The 24,343-nt window shown below is 39.7% G+C and overlaps 1 protein-coding gene and 1 long non-coding RNA gene across 3 annotated transcripts in view; one reads left to right on the top strand and one right to left on the bottom strand.

The window, feature by feature from the left end:
• RNLS (renalase, FAD dependent amine oxidase) overlaps nt 1-24,343 on the bottom strand; it is a 100,849-nt gene that overhangs the window by 56,384 nt on the left and 20,122 nt on the right. The gene's annotated exons all lie outside the window — the stretch shown is intronic.
• LOC308584812 lies at nt 11,690-17,123 on the top strand. Its single transcript, XR_014007028.1, has 3 exons — nt 11,690-11,885; nt 12,175-12,272; nt 16,576-17,123. It is a non-coding gene; the product is annotated as an uncharacterized lncRNA (long non-coding RNA).

The following is a 24,343-nucleotide window of genomic DNA, read 5'->3' as shown; positions in this document are numbered from 1 at the left end:
AACGCCAGCTATTGTGGTTGAGAACAACAGGGGTTATAGTCCAGCAAGATCTGAAGGGCAACAGGCTTCCAACCCCTGCTAGACACGCCTCCCCAGGAGTAAGTCTTGTTTAACTCAATGAAACAAGGTTCTGAGTAGACATGTATAGGACTGCCCTACAAGTTAGCTGCACGATACTCAACAGATGGGACAAGTTATTCATCAAAACTTGACTTAAGTCCCATTGATTTTACCTGGATCCTGACTTAGTCTGGATCCAACGCATTAATTTTTCGTACTTTCAAGCAATGGAAAGGAAATGTCCTAAATTACTGAGAGATACATTCACACATTTCCAGCACAGGCAGAAAGGCTAGTGAGGAGTTTTGCTAAGAAAGATTGCCACAGTGAACCGATAAAGGTGAAAGCAGCTGTCCCCACTCTTAGCTTGTGTCATGGAAGGTGGTAGTGGAGGGGAGGGATGACAAAGACCAGTGTCATTTCAGTGCAGAGCCACTGTTGACATCAGAAGTAATCCTCAGAATCTGTAGGCATGCAACCAGGAATGCTAAAAGGATTTCCTGGGCCCAGGATACTGCATGCGCATTGGGTCCCTTGCTTTCTCCCCTCCCCAAGCAATCTACGGCCAAGAAGCAGCGATGGGTCTAGCTTCTTAGGGGCCCTTGGGGTCAGATAGCGGTAGGCATTTTGTCCCCCACAACTCGTTCCTCCTCAAATGACACTCCTCCTCCCCCCTTGTGGCCCCACCCCTTTAAAATAAATCTTTACCAATATGGCAGTCCCCTCTTGTTAAGGAAAAATATAAAATTTTGAATTTGTTGGGGGTAAGACTCACCCATTTTCTATGCCTCACCTCCAAAGGAATCATTATGGTTTACCATGCTAGTTATAGCCAGATTACAGCAACAGACTGAGATCTCCCTGGAATCTTCCACACAGCGTACAGATGAAAAATAATTTCAATTTTGGCTATTTCTGTTTGTTCACTTCTCTATATTAGTGTTTCCACACTCAAAAAGTGTGTGTTGGAGGGCAAAAACCATTCGTTACTAGCATTTGCAGGAATCTTTGAAAATATGCACTTTGAATAAACAACTTACTTTCGTTATTCACCAGGATTTTCTACTCGCAACTTAAACAAACTTAGACATCAGAAGGTATTCTAGGATTGATCTTTATTATCATGTGCCCCTGTTGTATTGGTACACCAATGCACAAGGCGGAATAGTAAATTAAAGTCTACTTTCTTAAACTAAATACTTTTTTAAAAAAAAGTTAATTTGCTTTCTCAAAATAAAAAAAAGCCTTTCATAATTATTCAGCTACAATTCAACCACATGTGAAGCATGTATACAGTGAACAAAAATGGCACACTGAAAACCCCAAGGGGATTCCCCTCCCACAGTCTTTGATCTTCTGGACCTCATCCTAGTTTTGCAGAGAGAGAATGAACGATGGGTTCAATCACAGTTCTGGCTTCACTCATTGGCTAAAACCCTTAGTGGCTAGGCTAGTTTATTTCACAGCAACTGTATGGGGGGGGGGCAAGGAGATGTTTCAGTTTATAACTTCTTTTACAGAGCATGCAAGGACTCCCCTTTAAAATGCAAGGTAAGAGTCTATGTGCCCTGCAGGGTTTGCATTTATCTGCCCTGAGCAAATCTCCTCATTTCCTACGTTTTGTCAGTTTTCATGGCAAATTAGCAAGTTGTAGTGGCTTTAAAAAAGGATTTTGTATCCATAAAATAACGACACAGTATATGTTATGCTGACATTATTGTAGCCAAATGTTATCGTTTATCTTTAGATACAAGGGCAACCAATCACATATACTTGGCCAAGTCTTTAGTTCTGCAAAGGCCCATTGTCCCTACAAAAGAGAATGTGCTGAGCGATCTACTTAACAAAAGAAGCAGATTATGTTGAACATGATTCCTGAATCTAAATATGAGCTTAATGAACAACGTATAATCTGTTGTGTGATGCCAACAACAACAACAACGGGATAGGGAGAAAAAACTATTTCAACATGTTGGATGGGGTAATGAGGGGAAGGGAATACAAACTGCGCCCTGGACAGCAAAGTCCACAAATTCCTAATTTCTGTTAGCTCTTCCACACTCCAAATTAAAACTTTTATTAGATGCAGATATAGATAGATTTATCACCAGATCATTTTTCTCTTCTCCCACACCTTTTTATTTTTATTTTTAAGAAGCTGTCTAGTCTAATGAAGAGTTGTGGACTGCTTGAAAACTTGAAGATCTTTTTGTGACATTTTTGTTTGCCTAATAAAAAGTACTGCCCTACTTTTGAAGTGAGTTTATTTTAAAATAACCATAGTTCATGTTAACACAGTTTCATATGCTCCACCAAAAGAACCTGCTTCGTCAAGCAAAAAAATAATAGAGGTGCATTAGTCACAAGAGGAAAATAAAGGGGGGGGGAGGAGTGGACAAAGGAAGAATTTCAGAACTAGGCATTGGGGGAACATGTTAGACCTTTAATCTGAATATGGTGGCTTGTCATCTCAAAAGATGTTTGGAGCACACCATGCGAAAGCAAGCATTAAAAAACTGACTTTGGTTTGAGAAAGTGAAGATGAATCATGGGGCTATGAATCATGAGATTGATTCCTATTGTGTATTCTGCTAGCCTCAGAGAAGGGTTCTAGTGAGAGACCGAAAGAGGACTCTTGCTAGATGAAATGTATCAGAATGAACGGGGCACAGATAAGCAACGGCAAAGGAAGATATAATCTGGGGAAAGACATACAAATACACACAGACACACACAAACACACAAACACATATCTCAGCCTTTGGTTGATTACTCATCGCTAGAGAACGTTTTATTGTGTTGTGCAAGTCCTTTTCATTTCTGAAAATGTTAATGGCCCACCACCTTTATTACATACCACAAATCCCTTCCTTTTAAAATAATGGTTATAGTTCAGGTGTCTATTTCAAACAGTGCGTAATTGGCATTTCAGTTTTAAACAAAGTATGCCTGGTACACACCTTTCTTGCCCTTATACTGGGAAATAAAACTTGCAGATCAAAGCACAGCTTTATAGAAAGTACTATCTAAGCGAGGGGGGAAAACACTTTTGTGGAGTATCACTACATTAGTATGTATAATTTAAGTGTGTTTGGGGTCTGAAGTTCTGAAGGACCCAAATATTGATATGAATTTGCATACCACTGAAATTCCATAATTTATTGATAGGGAAGCCTATTAAATAATAGAGGTGATGCTTGCAGCAGTTAGAAAGCTTATGTATAATTTACAAATAAAAAAAACCACATAGGTGGAATTCCAGTTTACTTGCACAGAAGTACTGTGCATACTGTACATTTAAAAGTCAACTTCTAATTTCTATTTCCACAAGATGCATTTTGAGATCTTGGGGGCAAGTGAAAGCTTTGTTTGAGAAAACCGGCTTTGCTAGATAAACATCTCTCTGAATATTAAATATTCCCAGTAATCAGAGACCCTCTTGTTACCCAGATCAGGAGCTGGCCTGAGCATCAAGCAGAGTGAGGCAGACACCAGTAAATTTCTGTTCTTCATTATAAAAGGAGGACAGAAAGCATGAGGGTCACTCCCTTCTTCCAGGACCTGGTACCTTATTTACTGAGAAAGATTTATATCTTGGAGATGATGAACCCTGTGCCTGTCCAGATATTGTTGGACTCCAACTGCCATCATCCCTGACCATGCTGCCTGGGGCTGGGGGGAGCTGGAGTCCTTAAAACATCTGGAGGGCCACAGGTTACCCACCCCTGATATACCGCTTTATCATAAAACTCTCTAAGTAGTGTACAAATTCTGAAAGAAAAGTAATACAGGAAGGGACATTGCAGATTGGCACTGCAAACAGGAAATGGTAAAACATCTCTAATCCACACCATTACTTGACTAGAAGAACACAGAAAGAGCTTTCAGGATCAGACTATCTAGATCAGCACCCTGTTTTTGACAGTGGCCAACCAGATGCCAAGTCCAGAAGAGGACCCGAGGGAGAGAGAACTCCCCGCTCCTGTGGTTTCCTGAACCATCCTCTCACCGGGTATCTCAACTGCAGTTTTTCTCGAACACACCTATGGAAATCACTCTACTGTGCCAGGCTATATTATTCTTTGTACAAATAAATGGCCACATTTTCTGCAGTCTCAATAATGATTGTGGGGGATCAAACATAAAACGGCAGAAAAATGATTGGACACCACATAAAATGTGAATGAACCAAGTATGGCTATTCTTGTATGTAACTGTCTCGTATGGAAGCATCTCTAATCTCTACTTGAGCTATCTTATTCCTAACCACAAAAAGTCAGATTAAATAAAAAAATATATGGTTTAACAAGATTTTCAGAAAATGCCTAGGTTTGGACTTTAGCAAGAGCAAAAGTGGCTGGGCAGATGCCAAAAATATATCCCCACATGCCCTCCGTACTGGCCTTGTGCACTGCATTGCTGACAGCTCTCCTGGTTGAACTTAGAGCTTATGATGGGTGGTCTTTTAGGTACACAGGACCGAGACACTTTTGCAAATGCAAGCCATGCTTTTAACAGCATCAGATCACTTCGACTGGCACCTCCTTGTTCTAGAGCTTGAAGAACAAGACTGGTGTCACATGAGAGCTGATTAAGTTACATGCCACTGAAAACGAGCATCTCAGAAGCCTTACTTGCATAACTTAATTTGTTTTATTATTATTTTTTCAAAATTTGAGAAAACGTTTTCAGGCTGAGACAGGCCGCCTGGAGCAAATTTTTACAGCCGAGCAATAAACCTCTTAAAACATGGGCTTATAATGGAAATCCTGTCAGGGCCTTAATTAAAGTAGGCGCCACAAAAGCGCAACCACTTAGACAACAAATGGATTTTGCCGAGAACACTGGGCATCTACTGACCCGTCTGCCTTAAATGCTTCCATTTCTATTGAATTCCCAACCCTTTCGGTCCATTATTCCAGACTATGGTTCCAAAGACGTCTCTGAATCAGATCTCTTGTTCATCTTGCAGTAGGATTCGTGTTACACAAAAGCCCCATTCACTCGCTGTCCCCTCATGTGATTACCACTGTGTAGGGGGAAGAGTAGGACTGCACTCGAAGGCCCAGCCCCCCTCTTTAACCCCTCCCCCACCTTCCATGCATGGAGGAGGGGAAGGTCTGAATGAAGGTGACCCCTAGGCCAGTAGACTCCCCACATGGTTTAGGGCGCTAAACCCACATGGTTCAGAACTCTACACTCAGGTCCTGCATGCAAGCTCCCACGGGCATCTGGCTCACTACTGTAATGGGATGCTAGACAAGGCACATCTACACCATACATCAGAAGCACATTTAACACACATTTAAAGAATATGGCTTGCCCCCAAAGAATCCTGGGAACTGTAGCCACCAACATATTGTTAAAAGGGCCATAAAGAGTTACAAAGTACACAGACTTGCATAAAACCGTCACATGCTAATTTATAGGCATGGATGCAAATTTGGAAACAATTAGTAAAATTTAAATAGAAATAGTGGGATACATTTGTGTGCCTGGTCAAGTCTGTGACTCAATATGCTCATTGTTGATGAGAAACCTCAAGGCCCCTATCTACTCTTCCTTAGTGGAGTTATTTTTATCATTAATCTGACCTTGGACTGGACACCACTTCCAACAGAGAACTGTCCTCTGAACTTGGAAAGATCAGGGTTCTTAGCTGAAAGGGAAGCCTTCACAAGTAGAAAAGGTTTCCTGCTGCAGAAGTAATCAAAGCCAGCACATGTTGTATGATGGCAGGAGTGTGTCTAATCGTGTAGCCCTGCCACCCTTTTCTTCTCATGTTAGCTTTTCAGGACTGTAATACCTAAGCTCTGCAGAGGGCTTAGGTATAAGTTCTAACCACAGCATGACCTTCTGTTAATCCCTTCCCTCTGTCTAACAGAGGCCCATGGGAATATCCACGACCAAACTTACTCATAACCAATGCAAAATGTGAGTGTTAATGATCTGTATCCCACAGACTTGCCATAAGGTTTAATGAGTTTGTCACGCCTGCAAAGCAATTTGCACTTTTAAATGCACTCGGAATCATTTTTTGGCAAACTGGGGCAAATGAGACTTCAGAAAAGAATTCACATTCAAATAGTGTAATGTGCTGTAACCTCCTACAGGGATCACAAAGGCACTACTGCTTAAATGTTAAATATGGTGTGTGCATTTTGCATCCAACTATATATAAACACCAAAATACATTTGGAAATTCACTTGTCAGCTCCCAACTCAACCTGGAAGTGGATGATGGAAATGTACTTGGATGTGACAATTCCCTGAGCAGAATTCCCCCCCCCCAACATGGGGTGTGCTTGCAGCTGTTTCCATTCCTATTTAATCTGTATAGTCCACATGACGCTACCCGCAAACACCAATCTCAGTGCTTTCCCCTGAGATTGGGGATCTGGACTACTCTGGTCTAATTTAAATAGGAAAAGCATGGATTAATAGCCAAATATTGCTCAAATATGAAAAAGGCCTATATAGGTTTAAAAATACAAACAAACCTCTGTTGTTAAATTCCAACTCTCATCAGACCCAGCCAGCTTGGCCAATCGTCAGGGCCACAAGTTCCCCATTCCTAGCGCACTAGGATTCACAAGAATCAAGGCCCACGTGAAAGCTGGTTGTTTGATGTAAGAAAGCGAAGGACGTCTGGGAAATGATTTAGAATGAGATGGGAAAAAAATGTTGAAATATACATTTGTTAAAAAACCAGAAGCCCTTCTATTGGGTATTGTGGGTACAGAAATTCATAAGAATGATAAAAAATTATTTTTATATGCGGTAACTGCAGCAAGGATACTATTAGCCCAAAGATGGAAACAAGAAGAAACACCAACTAAAGAAGAGTGGCAAGAGAAACTGATGAGCTATGTTGAGATGGAGAGACTAACAGGGAAAATTCGGAACCAGCAGGACCAAATTTTCCTAAAGGAATGGAAGAAGTTTTGGATGTATTTGGAAAGCAATTGTAACCAATTGACATTGCTTGTAGGGTTAAAAGAAGTTTTGTAAGGAGCAATTTATAAATTATTGTGAAAAGAATTAAGAATAGATGTATTGGAAATATGAGTTTATAGCAATAATTATAGTAACAAAATGCATACTTAGAAAGACTTTAGAAAACCATCAGTTGAGGTTGAAGGAAGTCTTAGGCTGTGATAGCCAAAAATTTCGAAATGATGTTTGAAAGGATGTTATGCTGGAGAATATGTGTAAAAACTAATAAAAAATTATTTTAAAAAATAAAAAAGAAAGAAAAGAAAGCTGGTTGTTTGAAGTCTGCTCAGAACTCAAGTGTTTAACTTCTGAAAATTGCCACAAGGGGCAAAAAAAAAAAAAAAGGCAACCTGTCTCAACCACAATGCAAATTAGATGTGCAAAGTGGCACACAAAGTATGCAAACCATTGTTAGTGGTGGGGACACACACAATACTTTTTAGCTGTGCTACAGAGATGTTTCAATTCTATATCTCCCCACCTCTTTTTTCCTCCTGATTAAATGTACTATCTTCTATTTTGTTCCCAGATCTAGATACTTAAATTACTTGTATTGACTTTGTCCATACATCAATAATATTGATTTATTGTTTATGTTTACTGTTTGTATGTTTACAAAAGCCTTATATTATAAGAAATTAGAAATTGGGGGTTGGGATAAAAAATGAGAAAAACTGCAAGTCTCTACCAGAGGCGGCAAAGACTCTTCATAGACATAGAGCATCCAAGGCCAAATGATTGTGAAAGGGACTCGTAGACAGGATCAAACCACTTTATCGGTAATTCCAGGAATGAAAAGTATTATACTACTCAGGTATATATTAAAAAATGTAATGTGTGAAGTGGTGCTTAAGCTTTCATGTTTTCTGGGTAGATTAAGATCTGTAGTTTTGATGTCCAAGTAGGGAAAATGTGTTTTAAAATACTTTTCTCTAATAGTATTCCCCCCCCCCCGGTCAGACAAGTCTCCTATAAATCTGCAAGTCAGTCGTTGCAGGGGTTTGTAAATGATCCAAAAGTACAATATGATTAAGCCTTTAATGGACAAACTGTAAACCTTAACAGATGCACTGAAATATTTAAAAGATCCTTATGACCTAGTTCTGATTCCATTGTTTCACCCCTCTAATGATGTTTTGAATTACACTATAAGCATTTAGAAGCTGCACCTACTCATAATGCTGGCAACTTCTCAGAGTTTTAAGCATATTATGTTATTACTATTAGCAATCCCTTGCTGGTATTATTTTGGAATTATGTTCTTAAAGCATCCATTTTAAAATTATGTCTTTAAAATGCCCTAACAGAGGAGGGAGGGAGGCAGGCACAAAATCACATAATATATTCACATTTCATTATTGTAATTTACCAGCAAAACAATCTGCTGTATCGAGCACTATTGTTGTCCTTATATTAATTTAATTTTGAGAACTAAAATATAAGTTCTCGCTGTGTCATTGTGAAGCCTTCATCTCATCCACAGAAGTACCTGTAGGGTTTTAAGGACAAGAATCTTCTGGGAAAATATTGCCACACAATGTCATAGGATTTTTAAATGGCTAAGCTAGATACATTAAATGAAGTTGCAAAAGGGCGTTTTTTCAAGTATTAAAATACACAAACTTCAAAGCAACACATAGAACAACCCTGTACGCTTCTGAGTTCTTTGCATGAAGGACAATATTCAAATATGGTTACGAGAAATAGTGGTAACTGAAAGGTTCGGTGTGCTAGGAGTCATGAGGAATATGATCCTCTTGTATACCTTGGAAGGCTGCACAATGGAACAGCCAACACAACTCAATATTAGCACAGTCCCTTCAAAGTGTAGCAGTTATAAAGCTACAATAGGAGTAAATGCTGTCTGGGGGAATCGTTGCATTAGGAGAAGGCGAAGAATATAACCCACTGCATAAATTATTAAATCACAGTTAGTCTCTGCACCTTTCTATAGTAGTCTCAGGTTTCATATATTGACTTGGCATTCCTTCAGTTCAAAGCACTTTAAAACACAATTAGAAAATTGTGCAGCCTTTCCAGTTGCAGCAGGGCCTCAGGACACCAAATCCACAATAAGTTGTTGCTATTACTCAAACTCTGTTTGGATGCTGTCCTTTGTCCAAGGAACTCAAAAGTGTGCACAGGGTTATCTTGGAACAATCTGATGACGTACTTTAGGCTGAGAGACTGTCCTCCCCAAAGCCACCTAGACTATTTCATAAGCCTGGAATTCAGGCTTGATATCATGTTCTTTAATGGCTATCTGATAGGAAGTGAAACAGGGCTACCCCGAAATAGGGCAGCCATAGAGAAGCACATCAGGTTGTGATTTCAAAAGACAATTACATTTTACCAAATTGCATTCCCACCACCCTGTCCCTTAATGGCCAGAGAGCCCATGCTTATCAACTCCCAGTACCGATGAAACGTTGAGCACCGAGTCATAGAATTGTAAAGTTGGAAGGGACCACAATGTCACCTAGTCCAGCCTCCTGCAATGCAGGAATCTTTTGCCCAACTTGGGGTTCGAAGCTGCGATGCTGAGATTAAGAGTCAGAGTGTCTGTTCGAGAGAAAAAAGGAAATGTTTCTTGGGGGCAAGCCTGGCCTTCTGGAGCGCTAACAACCTATGACATCCTTGAGGTGAAGTCCTTTCCCTGAACTATGGGAGGAGGTTTCAAGGAAGAGTGGAAAGGGGGAGGGAATTACCAGAACCCCCAGATCCCAAATATAGCAATAAAGTACTAGGGTTTGATGCGGGCGCTACAAGGCTCCTGAAAAGGCACACACTCTTGTGAGCAATTAACTGTTTAGAACCAGTTGCAATAACTGCTGCATCTCCAGTAGAAGCACATCACTGCTTTGAGTAGCGATGCAGGACATGCAACCTCTTTTCCCCCAATGGTGCTTGAAAAACCAAATGGAATTTTGCTAATCTAAGTGGATACATTCATTGCTCCATTCACTCTGTACTTCTTCCTACCGATCAGGATTTTTCTTTCTTTCACTGCAATGTTTTCCCCGTCTTTTGTTATTGCTTTCCCCGTCTTTAGTTATTACAATAATCAGCCTGAAGAACAACAACATCTCAAGAAGTTGGGAGGAAAAATGGGCTTGGGCACTCAAAACGCGAAAACTTTTGACATCTCTTTTTTAGGCTGGAAAGGAATTAACCAGCAGATTTCCCCTTACTTTAAATTATCAAGTAGCTGTGGTATCCCAGCACTCGTTCACATGAATGGTTATTTCATAACATGGCTCTAACTCACTTTACACCGAGCAAGCATTGAAAAACCAGGAAATGAATAATGAAAGCTACACTTAAAAAGACACCCAAACAAGTTAAGGTATGACAACATACAGTGCAAGTGGAGATGAATTTGAAAATCACTCCAGATAAGCAAAGAAATGCAAAAGTTCATGTAGAGGCTGTGAGTGGAAACTCGAAAGCCTCCAGCTGAACTTTCCCCTTATCCATGAAGTTGGAAAAGCAAATAGGAATAGGAGTATTTCCACCTTGTGAGTGTTGTAAGAGCTACAGTAACACAGAATATTAGTAAGCAGAATTATTACCTAACAACTCAGTGCTTTTTGTTGAAATTATTGCATTTAATAAAATATACTTTATTATGCTTAATTGGCACAGAGCATGAAGACTGATCTAGTGACTTCTTGTACTAAAAAATAATAATACTCAGTGTTCTTTTTCTTTTTTTGCCATGCTCTGCTGCAGGAAAAAATAAATAAAATCCAGAGCAGCTTTCAAGTATCCGTAGGAAGACTGTCCCTGCTGTTAGGCCTACAATCTAGTAGATACACAAAAAAACAAAATGGGTTAACATATGGAACTCATGTGTGAGTAAGCCCTGGCATCCCTATGAACAGGGAAGCCCATGACTGGCTAGAGCTCCATGTGCTCCAAAAATGCACATGTGGAGCATGAGAACTGTGCTGTTTGTGAAATGGCGCTTGTCAGTTTCGTGGCAATTTTTAAAAGACAGAATGTTCTCTAAATTCTGGAAAGTAAACAGATCAGAAATGCAGTAAGTGCTCCCACTTATTTTTGCACGATAAGTAAAACCTCTGTTCATTAAATATCAGACAGCCAATTTTTATTCTACAAAAGATGACTGTTTGGACAGAAAGACATTCTTTTAATCTAGCGACGTCTGGGCATTCTGTGTTTATGAGTGGGAGCTCCCTTTAAAACGAACATGAAAGGACAAAGCTTATACAAGAAGCCCATCCACAGTCAAGAAAACAATAAATAACAGAATAAGATCAGACAGATAATACAACAACACTTTACACTTCTCTTTTTTTTTAAGTTCAGAGGTCCCATTTCTTCTTAAAAGCATGATAAACCCGTACATATTGTATCAATCATATAATTAAGATTTCAGAAGAACAACCGATGGGAGCGTGGGGGGAGCTATGATAACAAACGCCTACTTTAACATATTTGGGCAGCAAGACCCACACAGCTCTCTGAGAACACAATAATCTCTCTTCATGTTGGGATTCCCACAAGTTAAAAAGAGCTGCTGCTGCTGCTGCTGCTGCTGCTGCTGCTGCTGCTTCTTCTTCTTCTTCTTCTTCTTCTTCTTCTTCTTCTTCTTCTTCTTCTTCTTCTTCTTCTTCACTGTGGGTTCCCATTATCCTATGGAAAATCTGCTAAGGTCCAGAAAGCTAAAAATAACACAATGACGATCATACCAAATCCGACCAAAATTTATGATTGGGCTGGGTTAACAATAATTGGAAAAGAAAGGAAGGAAGGAAGGAAGATGAAACAGTAACAGAAACACGAATAACAACAACCAGAGGCAGGTAACCATCTATGTCTATAATCAATGGAATCATTCCAAGTGATAAGAGCCGAGTAAGATTTTTGTAGGGGAGGACATGTCAAGCCAGAGGTGGAGGAAAGGCAGGAGGGAAGGCAACATAAGATCAGCAGCCAGCAGTGAGCATTTGGGGGAGGATGTGCATATTTGTCCATTTCTCATTCATGTGACTTCTGCAAGTGTTCACTCCTAAGGCCATCCCCTTTGTGCATCAATCTACAACCTCTTTTTCTTGCAAAGCGAATTACTCAGTTGCACCAATGACTGCACAGGTTACCGTCAATGAACGAATACAGGGAAAGCTGTTCTGGAAGCTAACGGGGGCCTTTGTAAAAGTTATTGCCGCAGGACACTTTTGACACACTTGCAAGTGAGTAATGTCTGAAAAACAATTAAATCTGAATGGTTATTTTATTGCACTCCCAAGGTAGATGTCAACATCTTTACCAGTTTTGCTTTCTTTAAACAAACAACAACAATTGTAAGACGAACCTGCTGGATCAGACCAAAGGACCAGGTAGCGCGGCATCTTGTTCTCCCAGTGCCAACCAGACAACCAAGGAAAGCCCAGAAGCAGTACCTGAACACAACAGTACTTTTCCTACATGTGACTTATTTTTTTATTATTAATTTTCTACTCCACTCTTCTGAGCAATGGAAACCAGGGCAGCAAACATCAAAATATTAAAATAGTACAATTTAAAATAAAATAAACTCACGTTTAAAACAATGGAAAAGATTTTAATAGTCAGCTGTGACTATAAACAGACATGTTCTATGTGTGGAAGGAATCCTGATCATATAGACAAGTTCCACCCACTAGGTGATAAAAATAATATAATATAATATAACATAATATAACATAATATAACATAATATAACATAATATAATAATATAATATAATATAATGTAATGTAATGTAATGTAATGTAATAAATATGATATGATATGATATGATATGATGATATGATATGATATGATATGATATGATATGATATGATATGATATAATATAATATAATATAATATAATATAATATAATATAATATAATATAATTAATTATACCCTGCCCATCTGGTCAGGCTTCCCCAGCCACTCTGGGCGGCTCCCAACAGAATATTAAAAACATCAAACATTAAAAACTTCCCTAAACAGGTACATCTGACATAGGTAGGAACCTTGGAAGCTGCCTTACACCCAGGAAGAACAATGGTCCGTCCAGCTCAGTATTGTCTAAACTGATTAGTAGAGGGTGGAGACATGGGGAATGAACTGCTCATGCAGCAAAACATGACCTGCCCTGCTGAAGGCCAAATGACACACGGCCACATCTTCATAGTTCTGTCTGAGTATTTAGCAACAACAAAAAAATGAATTGTCACCATAGGGGCCCCAATCTAGACTGGGACCCTACAGTATGAGGAATTAGGGGGGCTTCTTCCTTGGTCCTGATTTGGAATACAGTGGTACCCCGCAAGACGAACGCCTCGCGAGACGAAAAACTCGCAAAACGAAAGGTTTTTTCGTTTTCGAGTTGCCTCGCAAGACGAATTTCCCTATGGGCTTGCTTCGCAAAACGAAGCTTGCCCCGGGGACAGCGGGTCTTCTCTTTTGAAGCAAGGGGCGGCGGGGAGAAGCGATCTTCTCCCCGCTGCTCCGAAGCGGGGCGGGGGGGGGCGAAAGTCTTTGTCCCCCCTGCCTGCCTTCCCAGAGGCTTTTAAATCGCCCCGGACAGCGGAGAAGTCCTCCGCTGTCCCGGGCGATTTTAAAATGCCGCCCGCCAGCATTTTAAGATCGCCCGGACAGCGGAGAAGTCCTCCGCTGTCCCGGGGTTTTTTAAAATGCTGGGGGTGGGAAGAAAAGCCCTTGTCCCCCCCCCAGCCTTCAGAAGAGGTCCGGGGACAGACTGTCCCCGGACCTGGTCTGAAGGCAGTTTCCCTAGGAACGCATTAATTGATTTTCAATGCATTCCTATGGGAAACCGTGCATCGCAAGACGAAAAACCCGCAAGACGAAGAGACTTGCGGAACGAATTAATTTCGTCTTGCGAGGCACCACTGTAAAAGGTCCTACTGAAACTTAAGTCATAGCTAAGTTAGCTTGCAATCCTTTAATCTCTACTCACAAGCAAGTTCCATGAGTCTGATGGAATTTACTCCCAAGATAAGTGGGTATAGGACTGCAGCCTTAGTCCAATGCCTGGGTAAAAGTTTATTGAGTATTGTGATCCAATGCTATGGGGGTATTCAGAACTGTGGAAGGAGGACCTCATAAGATGTCTGGATGGTGGGGTGGCAACTTTTCGTTTCCATGTCTGAGACTCGTACGGAGTAATTATTTTGTTAAGATGAAAGTCAGCTACACAGTGCAGCAATGCTGAAGCTACGTAGGCGTAGCGAGTGATCTGTTGTTAAATGAGAGACTTTTGAGAGTCTTATAAAAGTTGCTCGGTACTTTCCAAAAGGAGATGAGTCAAATAAATAAGTAACTGGAAGTATCCTTAAAATAATTCAAAGCAAAAGCTAGGAGGATAGAAATGGGAAAAGAATACACATAGAAGAATACTCATGCAGCAATGCAAAATTATGACATTGCACTTCTGCATTTTAAGAGGGTCACAGAACACCATCCAATGAAGACATAAAGGATCATTGTTCTCCTATGCAACACAACTGCCCACAGGAAATTAACATGGCCCTGAGAGGCTTTGAGACATGCTTTAGAAATCTAATTCTGTACTTTTTTACAGCAGATTTGTAGATTTTATCTTTAATATATCCTAGATGGATGCTGTGTCTCCCGCTTCCCCCCTTCCTTCTCCTTATCTGATTGCTGGGAAAAGGCTGAAATAATTATCATCTTAATTGAGAATGAGGTTGTTGGATTTTTTTAAGTCTTGGAGAAGGTTTTCACATTCTTAAACTGAGGAATCATAACTCATGCTCTCGGAAGGTAAAATCCACTGCCAACCAAATTGCTGCTAGTTGCTACATCCCATGAAAAACGTATCACACTTCTTTACCGCTAAGCAGTCAGCTCCTATATGTACGAAGGGAGACAAAATCAAATGGCAACTAGTCCTACTTTTAGAAAACAGAGCAGGATAATAACAACCTGCTCCACTGCCCCAGTGATGTGCACTGCCCCCCTCATTTATGAGCTAAACAAGTGCAAACTGATTCTGCAAAAGAAGTTGCTTTGCAACGTAATCCAACACGGTGTGCAGTCACAGTCCCTCAGAGGTTGGATATCGAGGCATAAGTGGGAAGGAAATCTATCCTTTCTGGAATTTCTAGAATCCAATACCAGCTCTGGAGCAGCAGGTTTTACATCTGTTCATCAGACTGCTTTAAAATTCCTTAACTATAGTTTGTGCTGCAGCAGTCAGAAGTTCTCCTGAGTTACACGTTCATCATTGTCATCTGTGGGCCCTAATTATATGCTGGGGCCTTTTAGAAAACCTGCCTGTAAAAAGAAATAGCTGAGTATGGAATATTGGCTGATTTTGATGTAGTCCTTGCTTGTTGATTTATAGCTGCCTTGGTCAACCTGGTGCCCTTCAGATGTTGTTGGACTACAACTCCCATCAGCCCCAGCTAGCTCTTCTTAATTTCATTTATCTGTCTCTTTCCAGGAGTGACTTATAGATTCATGGGTTTTTTTTTCCAGAGGGAACTCGCTAGGACTCAGTTCCGGCACCTCTCAGGTGTGCACCATTGGCATTCTAAAAGAACGAGAGATGTTCATGGTGAGTTCCAGCACTTCTTTTTCTAGAAAAATAGTGCTGATTATAGCCATTACGTAACTATCCTCTAGGGATAACATGCTTAATAAATTTTTTTTTTTTAAGGAATCAGCTTTCTGTGAACAGCAGGAGCAGCACAGTATTTCAAGCATTAAAAACACTGAATGAAAGGCTCAAAAACCTACCATATTTTTCGCTCTATAAGACGCACTTTCCCCCTCCTAAAAAGTAAAGGGAAATGTGTGTGCGTCTTATGGAGCGAATGCAGGCTGCGCAGCTATCGCTGAAGCCAGGAGAGCAAGAGGGATTGGTGCACACCAATCCTGGCTTCAGGGATAGCCATGCAAAGCCTCTTGAGTGCAGCCAGAGTGCTCCTGCCTCTTCGCTCAAGAGGCTTTGCGTTGCTTTCTTGTTTCTTGTTTTCATCCTCTAAAAACTAGGCGCGTCTTATGGTTGGGTGTGTCTTATAGAGCGAAAAATACGGTAATTTCCAAACCTAATTTCCAAATTATTCTAGACGCATAATTGCTATCTCTTTTCTTTTTTTTAACATGACTGTTGGCAGTGAAAGTGGTTCTAGATTCAGTACTAGTAGGAGATGATTTTTGTTGTCAAGTTAGACAACAAATTCTGAATGTTATCCAGTAGGTAAGCAGCCTTGCCAAAAAAATTAAAAACTGTATCATGTGATTACAACAACAAAGGTGATTATGACAACAAAGCGTACACACAATTTCAAAAATTGAAATCTACCCCAATTTTATATTTCCTAGTTAGGACTGGAACAATACTTGCCAAGGAGCCCCATGGCCAGCAGTTTCAAGATCATAGACTTGCCCCTGTTCAATGCATTCTATGGTCACTCAGGAACCAATTTCCTTATGAGTTTTATTTAAGGCTAGGTCAAAGCTTTATTCCTTTCTCTAGGTGAAAAGGAGTTTCAAAGCTGCAGAGGGGTTCTGAGGTGCACTGTGTGGGTCGTATGTGGCATGGATGTAGAAACTGTTTCCTTACAGATGTTGGATACCAACTCCCCTCAGCCCCAGCTACCATGACCAATTGTCAACCATGATGAGAATTGTATACAACAACAGCCGGAGGACCACAGCTTCCCCAAAGTACTGATGCTAACTCACAAAAAGTCCAATCGCCTAATAAACCTAATAACGAGGAAGGACAGCATTAGTCTTAGCATTATATGTTTTGCCGTGTATTAATTTGTTCCTGTGAGCCTGTCTTGTAAGCCGCAAAACCTCGGTTTTTCTCCTTTAATTGGAGCATATGATTTACAGCTTTCTTCTGTAGCTTTTATGAAAGACATTTTTAGCTGTCCCGTGTGAGTTGCTAACATCTGCACTGATGAAGAAATTGCAAAAAGGGGGGGGAGGGAATGCATCTCACAAAGGATTACAACTATCAGATTTTTAAAGAGCAGTTATATATTATAATTTGATGTGCTGATAGTTTTTGAAGTACAGTCCAATGTAAACTTCAAAAGATAATGAATATTTCATTACCATGGAGCTGACAGAAAAAGTTCAGAATTAGGACAGTTAGACTATATATAACCACTTAAACGGCCTCAACCGTATTTAGAGGCTTCAATTGTATTTCCTGATTGGGTATGAACTGTCCTTTTCTGCCCTGCAGTACTGAGGGATGTTGGTGAAAACTGCAGGCGCATCAAGATCTATCAAGGAGGGCACCGGGAAGCCTCTCTGGAGTGGAGGTTGACGGCTTCCCTAATGCTTCGCTTCCTCTGCCCCATGACAACTTCCACTCTTCTCATCTCCAAAATAAATATTTTATTCTTTCTGCTCAGCATCCTGAAGGGTGTTTGTTTTATTTTATTTTATAAAAAATATTCATTTTTGCCAGAGTTCCACTGTGGGTGGGCTTGCAGCGAAACAATGCTGAATGAAGATGCCCTATTTTTCTGAACTGGGAACTGACTAGGGAGATTTCAAAAGCAATTAATCCTACAAACCCAGCTATGCTGGTTTGGGAAAGACCTTTGAGAGGAAACATCAACATGCTGTGTGGAAAGTGTGCCCTCCCAAAGAGAAGCCACCATCCAGCCTTTGTGGAAATATTTAGACTGAAGGGCAGGATACAAATCCATTAAGTTCAATACATGCACCCACCGTTTGCTTGGTTCTTGTGCCTCACTGCTGATCAGCCTGCTCTCCTTCCCATTGGGTAGTATTTTTAAAAGCAGGAGCATAATGCATATTACTGGCTAGAGCAGTGTTTCCCAACCTTAGGTCTCCAGCTGCTGTTGGACTACAACTCCCATCATCCCTAGCTAGCAAGACCAGTGGTCACGGATGATGGGAATTGTAGTCTAAAAACTGCTGGAGACTCAAAGTTGAGAAACACTGGACTAGAGAATATCAACCCAAGGCAGATCTACACTCATGGTTTTTAACGTTAAGGAAGGGTTAAGGGATGGTTTTGATAATATCGACGTCCTACTTTTTACGTTCGTAATGCATTATTTTTATCACTTATTTTTTAATCGTTTTATGCTGCTATATCGGTGAAACACTGCTTGTATCTCCCTATGTAGTGTTTTACCTTTTTTTTTTTACTGTATTCAAACTCCGACCTCCCTCCATTGGTATTTGAGGGGCAGATAACAAAAGACAAGAGGCGGGGAGGGGGGGTTAAAAGGTGACCCCAGAGTGGAGCAGAGCAACCAGCAGGGAAAGAATCAGCATTTTGGACAATCATGTGGCCGGGTATTACTTACATTTGACGGGGGGGGGGGACCACCAAGGTAAAAAACGTTTTAATTAACAAGAATAGCCCTGTTTTAAAATGACATATCTAATGTAGTTCTATTAGGATGCAATAATGTTAAAGGGGTCGATGTAGATCCAGCCCCAGTGGTGATAGTTAAAAAGGATATTTCTGAGAACACCTTCCCAAAAGCTGGCATTGGTATATACTAATTAATGAAAGTGCACGGGGAGCAAATTTGAGCAGGGCTACAAGGTGCAAGGGAAGAGTTAAGCACCCGCTCCTTCTCATGCTGCCCATCTACTCTGACTGGCCCAGCTCCTCCAAACATTGAGGAATGCATCTACATACACACTATTGGTTTGTTTAACCCTTTCCCCGCACACCACATCCGTGCTCCAAATTGCCCCCCTCCTCTACGCATCTTTTGGGGCTTAAAGAGGGGAGATACACATTCAAAAACTCAATGGGATGGACACACTCTGCGCGATGCACGAATGTCAAGAAGACTCATGTATTTATTGTGTTAGCCATATCATGTGGCACAGTTGCCTCAATTTGCAAAGTGGGTAACTATACGGTTAAATTTTCTGGCAGACTATAAAAATCACTAAGCTGAAAGTAGCGACTAGTTGAAGTAATTAATCAAGGAGATAACCTTTGAATGCATTGCTCTTTTCAGGAATATGGTTGCTAGTTAAATATGAACATCTGGGAAGCCATTATGAATTCACTGTGCATAAACCTACTGACCTGTACATAAAACTCCATTTTATTACAAAGAAATTAAACGTAATAAGGAATGAAACAACAGCAAAAGTGTGCTTTCCTTTGCACCGTTCCCAGTCTCCTGCTCACTAATTACAAAAGACAGCAACACCTTGACAAAAGTTTGGGATACTTAAGTACAATATGTCTTATTTGTTTGGACGGTATAAGGCACGTAAGCATAGAGGTGTGTGCATAAAGAAAACTCATGTCCTTTGATACCTGCTCACATGAAATGGGAAAGATTCTACAGAGAAGCAGATACAAGATCCCGACATTTTTCAGGGGCTCAAAGTAGTGATTACATTGAAGTTTGGAGATGGGGCCCATGCGAAGCCAAACCATGGTGAAAATAATCAGGACTTTGTTTTCTTTATATCTTTGGCTCTGGCTGTTGGATCAGGTAAGGGAACAATGAACAGAGCATCTACTGACGTATGTGGATCCCCATTCAGCAAGGGACATGCACACAGAAATCCACTTCTCTGGCCCCAGTTGGATTTGGACATCCAAAACATGTTGCCACTTAGAAAAGTACCTTTTAAAACAGACCTGAAGAATCAGGTATTGAACAGGGACCCCAAACACAAAATGTTCCAAACATTGCTGAATCAAATTTTCAAGTTCTATTTGGGTTTTTGCTTTGTTCCTGCCTTTACATTGGTTTTTATTGTGTTGCGTTTGCGTGTGTGTGTGTAACAAAAATCCTAAACAGATTTTCTTCTTCTTCACCTGCTCACTGTGAAGATTCAAAATAAATCTAACCATGTGTGTGCAAAACACCCAAACTTTTAATGGGAGCAAGTGTTTGTGCTGGAATATATGGTACCTCATCTCTAGTACGAAGAACTAAAACCAAACAAGTGGTTGATTCTAACTGAGTGGGAGAATTAAAAGCAGTACTTAACAATACAAAATCCTGCCACGTCACTTTGAACACATTGCTACCTTTTGCCTGGGGGGGGGGGGAATACATTTGGAGATAATCACGCCTTCTTGCCGGGGCAAGATGAGAAATTAGGGAAACCTTGAACAAAGCTGCCAATTAGCACTATCATTTCAAACCAAAAGGAAGAACTGATATATTTGAGCTTACAGATGAGATGCATGGCTGCCCAAGTTAAATAGTACAGTGACTTCCTCCGTGAAATTCAGAAGAAAAGCAAGAAGCAAATATTGGAAAGCCCTTCAGTTTTACATCTAAAACTGGAGCTGGAGAACAAAAGCATATAGCTCTGCAGTTTTCAAAAGCTATGACTCAGCAATACCTCATCCCCTTTCCCAGCTTTCCATTCCCTAAGAAGCTACAGCCACCCGTCTTTGTATATATGAGGCAAAATCTATGGGAATAGCTGTACAGGCACAATGTTTCAAAACCTAAGGCTCCAAAAAGTTAACACAAGCCTTCATTTTAACACTTGCTGCCCTGGGAGATGCTTTCTTCAGCTTGCCTAAGGATTCTGCAAACAGTTGCCAATTTTCAGTTTTCCACTGAATAATAAATACATTTTATTGCTATTATTAAATAGATGTTCCTTCGACTTCCCTATAAAAACTTTGTATTCAAACCAGCTGACAAATCCCAACGTCTCTCCGCACTCTGCTGTGTATCAATTTAGTAAAAGTATAAAATATAAATTCACACGCATACACACAAATTATACCTAAACCACTCTTAAAACACACGGCAGTGACAACAAAACAAAACAGAAAAGCAGCTGACCACTTTGAAACCAAAAGCCTGCTTGGGGCTTAAGCACACATCTAAAAATCGGAAGTGAAGGAAAACAGATTTGCACATATAATAATAATCAGTACAGCCTCTGATTATATGCAAAAGGAAGAAAAAGGTTGCACAGTTTTACAGGAACAGACAGTTTGGAAAAGCAACATAAAAGAAAAAAAGACAATGAACAGAAAAACTGAGCATGGCTATACATCAATTGATCTTGATAAGTGCTCAAAGTGTTGCTGTAGTTTGCAGTTCCATAAATACTATCTGAGAATAAGTCCCATTGAACTGAGTGGGCTTATTTCCAAATAGATATGTATAGGATTCCATGGGACACAAGAAAGTTAACTGATCTCCTAAGTATACTTCAAAAGATATGTGGTTATAAATTAGTGAAAGTCTTAATCAGGCATCCCCAACCCATGATCCCTAGCTTAACAGGACCAGTGGTCAGGGATGATGGGAATTGTAGTCCAAAACCTCTGGAGGGCCGAAGGTTGGGGATGTCTGGTCATAATCATATGGAAAGAAAACATTATTACTGCTTCTGAGTCTAGGAGTAAAATGATCTATGATCATAAATAAATCTTGTCAATGATAATTTTGATCAACTGATAATTAAAAGCATGACTGATATGTAACTATAAATGTCATAGATGGAACAAGTAACATATAAAAATAAGTGTTAGTTTCTATTTTTAAAATAATCATAGTAAGGACGCCACAACACATGTTTAATTCAGTAAGCGATGAATCACTTTATATGAGCAACGAGATACTGCTAATACAGTTAAAAACAATGCAACAGAGTACTGGGGGTGACTTAGAGACCCCCAAATATTATAAAATATTACACACTAGTTTTGCCTGTGAGAGATATCTATACCCTCATCATTTCATCATGTGCTATGATTAAATACTTCCAGTGCTAATTAACCATTGGTTTCAAAACTTTAAAACTTCAATACTATGTGGTTACCAGTTTTAGAACAAGTCAGAACCTTAAACCAACTTAAACCATGGTTTAATACGTATCGAGGTTTGTACCAAATGGGAAACTATGGTTAATTGGGGATTTATGACCTCTATTCAGACGTGCCAGAAAAAAAGGAAGGAAGTGGCTGTGGGAGGCACAAGACTTGTTCCTCTCTGGTTATTATACCAAGATATGAGAGTCTGAACCTAGCCTTTGTCATAACAAGAAATGACAATAATTTTGCTGCCTCAGAAAGTACCAGCTTCACTAATCTAATTATATTTTCAACACCTACAATTTAGGGACCTGTTTTGAAGGGTGCAAACAGAAGGACCTAACATGATTTAAAGGTGTGTTGGCTGAATATATCCATAGGACTAAAAAAAAAATAATGTATAGCATCTTGATGAAAATTATATTTAAGGATTTTATTTAGGCTGCTCAATAACAGTGTTCTCTGGGCAGCTACCAATATAAAATACAATACCATAAAACAACAAATTGTATCATAAAAAAATTACAGCAGAGATAGCAATAAAACCAGTTTTACAGCATGACTGAAAATACACAGCCTATAAACAGACTAAGACCAGAAATTATCTAAAGTTGTGGGAGAATAAAAACAAAACGAAACAACTTCACTTGATATAAAAATGACCATAAACATGGCTCCGGGTGCACCTCTCTGAGAAGGGCATTTCACAGCTGGGGTGCCACCATGGAGAAGGCCCTACTGAGAAGCAGATTTCAAGATTGGGGTAGATATATGTGAAGCTATCTTTCATGAATCAAGGTCCTAAATCATTAATTGTTTTTAAATGGGAAAATTACCATCAGACTGACTTATCCAAGAAATGATAGAATTATATTTGGGAAGCAAGTCCCAGAGAAATTTAACCTGCGGCAATAAAATTTAAAAAATGGATTTATTTTTCAATAGTATTACAAACCAGGAAGAAAATAAAAATGCATTGCATTGAGTGATATAGCTCACAGGAGACCAAAAAGAAAGAACAAATCTAACTTCTTACATATATGGCCAGGCTGTAAATTATGAAGTATGTTTGGAAATAAGCAATCTTTCCATAATCTCTTTGCACCTTTAAAACCAGGTCCCCAACTTGAAGATACTGATAAAAATACATAAATAATAAAACTAATAGGTTGTGACATTTTATGCCACATGCAGTTCTCACACACAAGACGTATAAAAAAGAGAAACAGTAGGGCACATATAAGAACCACAAAACAATCTGAGCAAAAAAAAGAAAAAGAAAAAGAAACTTGGGAAAAGGAGTTTTAAATATCTGTTTGAAGAATGTGTTAGAAAAATCTAAAAACAAAACAAAACAACTTCACTTGATATAGAAATGACCATAAACATGGCTCCAGGTGCACCTCTCTGAGAAGGGCATTCCACAGCTGGGGTGCCACCATGGAGAAGGCCCTACTGAGAAGAAATCTAATTTTGATAATTTTATAAAATTACAACAATTATATTCCTGTGTTTCAAACAGGAAAAGACATTACAGTACAGTGGTACCTTGGTTTACGAACTTAATCCATTCCGGAAGTCCGTTCTTAAACCAAAGTGTTCTTAAACCAAGGCGTGCTTTCCCATAGCAGTGGGGTACTCAATTTACAAATGGAACACACTTGACGGGAAGCGGAACATGTTCTGCTTCCAAAGCAAAGTTCACAAACCAAAACAACTACTTATGGGTTTGCAGAGTTCTTAATTCAAGTTGTTCATAAACTAAGCTGTTTTTAAACCAAGGTACCACTGTACAAGCTTTCAGAGAAAAATAGGTTTTTGTTTTAAATAAATAAATAATATTTTAGGGGAATTGCAAAAACATGCACAGATCCCAGGTAGAAGAGATACAATTGTAACCTCAAGTTTCAATCCTAAAGCCCATTCAACACAAAGGGCATTGACTTCAGATAAACGGTTATAGGACTACAGTTGTTAATTATGCTAACATGTACAACAGAAATACTGAGTGATAATAACCACCCTGCAACTTTCTGCCATTTGCTCTGGGATTCTACCTAAGTTTGTAAAATGTTTCTCTCACCCACATATTACTACCATTTCATTCTCTCGCAACTTTTCCCAAGGATGGAAATTTGGGCATAGAAGATTTGATATAAATTTGGGAGTGGGGTGTGCGGTTGAATAACAGAAGAACAATCATAGAAGTGATTCTCCGATTGTTCATTTCTGATGCTTGATGTGAAAACAAGATGAAATTAAAGCACAGCTTTATTTTATGTTGTGGAAAGACTTCCTTCCTTCCTGTTGTGTTTTATGAGACAGCATTTGCTGAAGAGAACAGGCGCTGTGGAAATGAAAGCTTGCATGCATGAGCAGCTGAGGTGGTTCGGAGGAATTGGTTTATAATGCTAAATAATGGAATAATTTTCCTAGCAACGTCCTTGGTAAGCACACAGAGCGTGGCACGCTAGCATTAATT

Source organism: Podarcis bocagei (assembly GCF_964188305.1).
Source record: "Podarcis bocagei genome assembly, chromosome: 4".
Lineage (NCBI taxonomy): Eukaryota > Metazoa > Chordata > Lepidosauria > Squamata > Lacertidae > Podarcis > Podarcis bocagei.
The sequence above is the reverse complement of the archived record's forward strand: the minus strand, read 5'-3'. Positions and strand labels throughout refer to the sequence as shown.